The sequence below is a fragment of the Perna viridis genome, chromosome 1, assembly GCF_037379345.1.
Source record: "Perna viridis isolate PV_CMFRI_1.1 ecotype Kerala chromosome 1, ASM3737934v1, whole genome shotgun sequence".
In the NCBI taxonomy this organism is placed as follows: Eukaryota; Metazoa; Mollusca; class Bivalvia; order Mytilida; family Mytilidae; genus Perna; species Perna viridis.
In genome coordinates, this window is record NC_142445.1 from 13,851,015 (window position 1) to 13,857,620 (window position 6,606).

Below are 6,606 nucleotides of genomic sequence, written 5' to 3' on the forward strand. Positions count from 1 at the left end.
TTTGGCTTTGTAGTTTATTACTAATGCACAGATATAATGGATATGTCTTATTAGAGAGCTTATCATCATTCTTCCAAGATTCCATTCTGAAAGAAACAAATGTGAAAGCATAAGCATAATTAGACAACAAAACTGCACTAAAGTGCTTATCATTAGAAATAATTCAACGATATTCTTGAATATCAATTCTGTATACACGATCACATATTAAAAAGAAATAAGAAATTGTCAAATGAAAAAATAACAAAAAACGAGTGAATCTATCCTACAGTATTACAAAATTTTAAGCTTTTACAAAAAATCAGTATGCAACACTTATACTTATATATATACCTGTATGTTATCGCATATATAATAAGTACATCCCGTGATACATTTTACACCCATTATGACTTCGTAAGTGAACTTTATACATGTACCAGGTGGTGGCGCTGGGCATGATGGCAAAGGTCCACATGGGTCATCACCATGATGTACAAACTTTTCATTGTTCACTTTTACCTGTAAAGTTAAATTCATGCTTACTAAAATACGAGACATATATATATAGAAGAGTAATCAAGGGAACCAAGGTTATAGCGGTAATCAAAAGAATGTAACCCAGGGAAAAAGACCAGACATGGAAAACAGACATACACAACAAAGAACATAAAGTAACTAAAATCATACATACAAAGTAACAAAAGTAAATGACTCCACTAAAAACTGGGAGCATTGACCAGGTGCACCGGTAGGGTAAGCGTCCTCTGCTTTTCTAGAAACACCCGCCGAGTTGATCATAAAATGTCAAGTCCGGGGTAGACAAACGAGGGAAGGAAAACTATGACCCATTGAATAAATCAGTTTTCATGGTGCTGATGGATACACCATAACGATCCACGAGTTCATAATAACGACCATAAAACTTCTGTAGTGATGACTTCAATCTTGTAGCAACATAACCGTCTTCCATATGCCTATTTCTTACAGTTCTAGCGCGATACAAAAAGTCTGCGTAGTTTTGGCAAGCTCTGGCATAACGTCTGAGTTGTGATATGAACACTCCATACGCAGGAGCTGAAGGGATGTTGCCACAGATGAAAGGAAAGTTGACAATTCATCACGTTTGTCGTAAATTTTGGTCAATAGTTTTCCTTTACCGTCGTTTGTCTACCTCGGACTTGACTTTTTATGAGCAACTCGGTGGGTGTTTCTAGCAGAGGAAGCTTACCCTACCTTTACACTTTCTAAGTGTCGGTCAAGATATGAGGCTGATTTCACAGTGTCTGTAGTATCCTTTATCTCAATTTCTTTTGGGTAGATGCGATGTATCAAATCCCCGAAATTAAGATTGTTTAAAGATAATACGTCATCTATATAGCGGAAACTGAGATTGAAGGATCTAACCAAACGAAATTCGATATAGAAGGGTCGGAAACATTCCTAACGATGTTAGAACTGTCAAAAGTGCGATGCAAATTTGTGGTCATTCCCTCCGCGGGACTCGCACTCGTACCGCTGTGACATCTATGGCTACCCCGCCTGCACTAAGTCCAGCGCCAAGATATATATATATATGTGTTAAAGAAGTCAAACAAAGGAATAGAACGTTTACCATCGATGTACAAAAAGTTATTTCTCTTTTCTAAAAAAAGTAACGAACTTCGTTCACTAGTGTTTGTTCGTATTGTGCAGGATACCAAGTAATACTGTAACGTTTTGTTTTTATACTTACAGGACAACTTATAAAGAAAATCACTAATATCACGAAACGAAAAACCATTTTTGTTGATGTATTAACACTTATTTAAAATCAGAATACACCCTTCACAACACTTTAAAATATTTTGTCCTCGTTTGATGAAAAGACATCTGCAACATGTGCAATGCGCCATTAATACTTTGAATAGCTATCTGACATTAATAAGGGCCTACAGTGATAATCAATAGCGTTAGTAACGTTTCCACTAATAAGATAACAATTCTAAGAATAATTTTAGGTAAATGATAACGGTTTAGACCGATTCTTAGTCCAACTTAACTGAAGTCAATCTCCCGTGGTAGTTTTAAAAAGGCCAGTCTTTTATCAAAAGACCTTTCTTCAAATGACAACGCAAAAATCAATAGCGATCGATAAAACGGAAAATGAAACAAAAGTAGAGTATATTTTGCAGTTACACTACACATGTGTTAACCATCATTTGTAACCCCATTGATAATTAAAGACAAAAAAATGACATATAAGGAAATTGTCCTATTGATTGAACTTTTGGTAACCTGCAAGTGCAGTACTGAATCAATTTGGACCCACAACCGAGAGAAATCTAGAAGTGTGATATGACTTATGATATGACCGTCTGTCTGAATTTCCCAAAACGGCACAAGATTATACAAGATTATTTCACCCATGCAATTACAAATGGCATTTTCTTATACAACGACCTATGCAAGTTACACAAAGTCAGATTTCATGCAATGTGTATTATCGATAAAAAGTTAAATAACCTGTTAAGCGTTAACTAAAGAGAAGATTTATAGACTAAATAGGTGTTAAGCAAACTTCATTATTCTAGAAATTATATTAATTTGTAAAAATTGTTGTATGAGCTGTAATGGACTGGACTTATGGTAGATCTTACCAGATGTATTTTCCTTTTTTTCTCAAAGACTACTAGTGCCTAAGACGAACAAACTATAAAATTTGAAAATAAAAGACATAGGCCTGTTGGGAATCGTCAATGTTTCGCTTACTATGAAAAAAACTCACACATAAATTCTTTTGATAAAGAACACTTATCTGACATTATTTTATACCACAAAAATAAAATGGGGGGGGGGTCACCGAACGTTTTGTCCTGTAAAATTGAAAAAAACAATTTCATTATATTTCTATAAAACATTTCCCAGGCAATTATCTTCCCCTTGAAAGAGGACCCTTAAAATTAATGCTTGTCATATAAAAGTGAATGCTAAAATCTTTTTGAATAATTTAGAGACAACCTTTGCTTCATTTCAAACGCTATTTACTCATTAGAAATACACATATCTGTATAATTTTGCAAGAAGTCAGAACAAAATTCTCCGTGCAATAGGATCTACCTTGATATCACAGTTCAGTCTTCAATAATCAATAATGATCAAAACATTTTAATTATTTTTAAAAACAAAGAAGAACTAAGATTTTATCATCTGTAGTTTGCTTCGTGGTTTCATATATTCATATATATATATCCTAGCTGGCCGAGTGGTCTATGGCGTTGGACTTCGTGCATATATATAAGGGTCTGAAAAATTCCCAATGATGTTAGAACTGTCAAATTTGCGCGCAAATTTTGGTCGTTCCCTCCGCGGGACTCGAATTCGTACCGCTGTGACATCTATGGCAACACCGCCTGCACTAAGTTCAGCGCCCTAGACCACTATAGTTAAAAATATAGCTTTCGCTGGCTGGGTCATTCCTCCTCGTAGGATTAATCTAGGGCTGTAACTTTTAATTTTATGATGTATTATTTTGGTTTTGGTTTTGTTTTTTCAGTTTCTGTGGTTCTTATTAAAGATTAGATATCGCTTGAAGAATAATGTCTCTATCTCCTGTTTGCGTTCTTTACATAAGGATGCTGAAGTTTAACAGACTCAGTCACTATTCATACGTTCTTTCTCTAGTTTTCACATCTAAAAGTCGAATAAAATAAAAATCGTTGTGAAGTCGTCCTTAATGTTCTTAAAATTGTGAAACACTATCGATTAAATAATATTTTTCTATAAAATTTCATAATTTCTATACTTTAAAGAGCATATTTGAACTTTTAAAATGATGAATAGAGAATAGCAGACTAACAAAAAAGAAAAACAGAAAATGAAAATGGTATATAATAAGCTTTAAATCATGTGGCTCTTTTAAATTAACATGCATATTATATCATACCATACATACTGGTATTACATTTAAGAGACACAATTCACGGAAAATAAAATCCTGTGGAGAACATCTACGTACTTCATTAGTAAATAGTAAATGTTACTTTACCATCCTTGAGCGAATGTGTTATAGGTTGTACAGATAGATAAAGTCTAGTTAACTAATTAATACTTGTGTGTGTTTCTCTAAGTTGCTGTGTGTGGTTGTTTTTTTTTTTTGCGATGGTGTACTTCATTTTGTGGTTTACTATATAAAAACTCCAAACCTCACTCTATGGTTGAACTTCGTTTTTAACCAAATTTGAAATTGGGCTTTATATAGTGATTATGCGCTCAGTCCGTTCGTTCGTCAACCAACTTAAAATCTGTTTTAAGTCATTTAAAAAAACTATTGTTGTCCATATTGCTTAAGTATTTTTTACTGGATTATCGTCGTTAATTCAAGTCTGTCATGAGTATTTCAAAATCAGATAACATTATAAAATGTCGTTTAAAAAGAACAAAATATTTAAAAATTATGTCAAAATTGTTATTTAATTTCGTTAAATCCAACCTAAATTCATTTTCAAAGTTACCTTCCAGAAGCTCTGTAGAACTGAAGGGAAAAAAGGATAATTTTGTAAACAAAAATACATTTTGGGGGGTTTCCATATCAAAAGCCCCCATTTCTTATTTGCCTTATAAACATAAAAAAAACTTATGTTCTCGTCACAAAGAACACACAATTTTTTTAAACCTTGGTTGATTTGCCTCTACATTACTAAAAATGTTGTTTTTTTTTTCAAAACGCAAAAAAGGTATTAAAGCGTTTACTTTTACGTATTACAATTGAAGTAACTAGTTTATAATATCCAACGCAAAGTTGCGGAGCTTTGATGTTCTTGATACGATAATGTATCCATCTGTCCGCCCGTCTGACCTTGCGTCTGTCATACTGCCTTGTAGCCTTGGTTACGCATCCGCTCTTCAACTTCAATGAATGATTAGTAGAATGATATCTTGGATGCTTTTTACACACATCGGTCAATGGCCAATATTTTATTTAGGTACATTAGGATTAAATTTTTCTGAAGTATGTAAATGTTTGCGTGTCCTCCTATTGTGAGCGTGCTCACTGAATTTCTTTTTTAAGTTGGCCCCTTTTAGTTAGACAAATATAAAACTACGAATATATTTGTCGGAAGCTAAATCAAAGCAAGATTGAAAGCAATGAAAGGTCGAGGGCCATCGGCAACATCTGTGGACAGATTTGAGCACATCATACAAAACAACAGGGCTCCATCGGGGGCGTGGATGTATTTTGAGAATAAGGAATGCAAATACATGTATGGGTAACAACAAAATTATCGAACACTAACGTAAAGACTAAAGTCCATTCTTTTCACTCTTCACTCGATCGGATATTAATTAGCAGAACTTTTAATGCTTTAAGAAATTAGAAGCAAATTATTGTGCCCATTCTTAAAATTTCTTTATTCTTTATCCGATGTTGCTTTTAGGGCTTTATGATTATTTTGAAGGGCTAATATAACTGTAAAACGTTGTATGCGGCATGCCAAAACACTTTCAGGAATTTCAAGACATTCTTGTTACCTGATTCAACCTAAAAAAGACCAGATCCAGAGCTGTATTGATGTTTTACACGCGTGTATGAAACTATAGAGTGGAAATAATCCTTCCCATCTATTATTTCAGCATTGATGTCAACTGTTGGCTTCATATTGGCGGGAATTATCTTTTGTGATACCTAATTTTGAAGAAATGTCATCGAATACATCAAATTCAATAAGTAACATTCTATATACATAATCTATGTTCATAAAAGTGGTGAATATTTTAATAGTTGATGCTGTTAGTTTCTGCTTATTGACAATTTGGCATGTAATACAAGGATGCCAATTTATGGGCTATCGTACACATTTCACAGATTTTCTGCTTTTTATGACAATATTTTATCTTTCTATTCAGAAGAGAATGATCATAATTGATTGTATAATTACAAGCTTTTCGACATGTATTTGACCTCGTGAGATTTTCAAGAAACGTGACCATGAGAAACTTTAGCGACCAATAAAATCTTATGCTTTAAGGACTTTTATTTCATTCCATACCGAAATTAGATATGCATTAGGTAGGTGCATTAAAAACCTTAACGGGAGGCTTTTTTTTTCAAATTGGCGCCCGCCTATGTTGACAAACTCCATCATAAAAGTTTTCATCAAATTCAACTTCTGTGTTGCACTATGTCAAAATAATGTAACTAATATATCGTCTCATCTATATAAACAATCAACTGTGACATCTTGCTTATAATCTCTTCCTTCTCATTCAACTATTTAAATTATCTTGTATGTATTCGTTTTAATTTGTTTTAAATCTTGGGTTTTATTTACACAATATTTGTAGAAGTCATGACCTATATTATTTTGCTGCAAGTATTATCATCAATTAAAGTTCTGCTTTTATGGTAACGACATTTGATTAATTGCGTTTTATTTACTACTACTGATAAAAGTTGCAATTGTTATTTATATAAAAAAAATCTATTTTCAACAATTTTATTTTACCATGTAATCCAAATAAACAAATCGTGTAGTAAAACGGTTTAGTGTTCTTTCTAATGTTATAGAGTTTCATTACGATATGGTCTTTACTACTTTCTACCTTTATCCTTATTTCAGTAGTTGATTAAGTTTCAGAGCAAACTAT

General features: G+C 33.0%; 1 long non-coding RNA gene across 1 annotated transcript; it reads right to left on the minus strand.

Annotated features, from left to right (window-relative positions):
* Window positions 1-1,884, minus strand: LOC148627355 (uncharacterized). The gene is made up of 3 exons (XR_015919306.1): window positions 1,715-1,884; window positions 334-501; window positions 1-86 (listed from the first exon to the last, which is right to left on the minus strand). It is a non-coding gene; the product is annotated as an uncharacterized LOC148627355 (long non-coding RNA).
* Window positions 1,885-6,606: the final 4,722 nt, after the last annotated feature.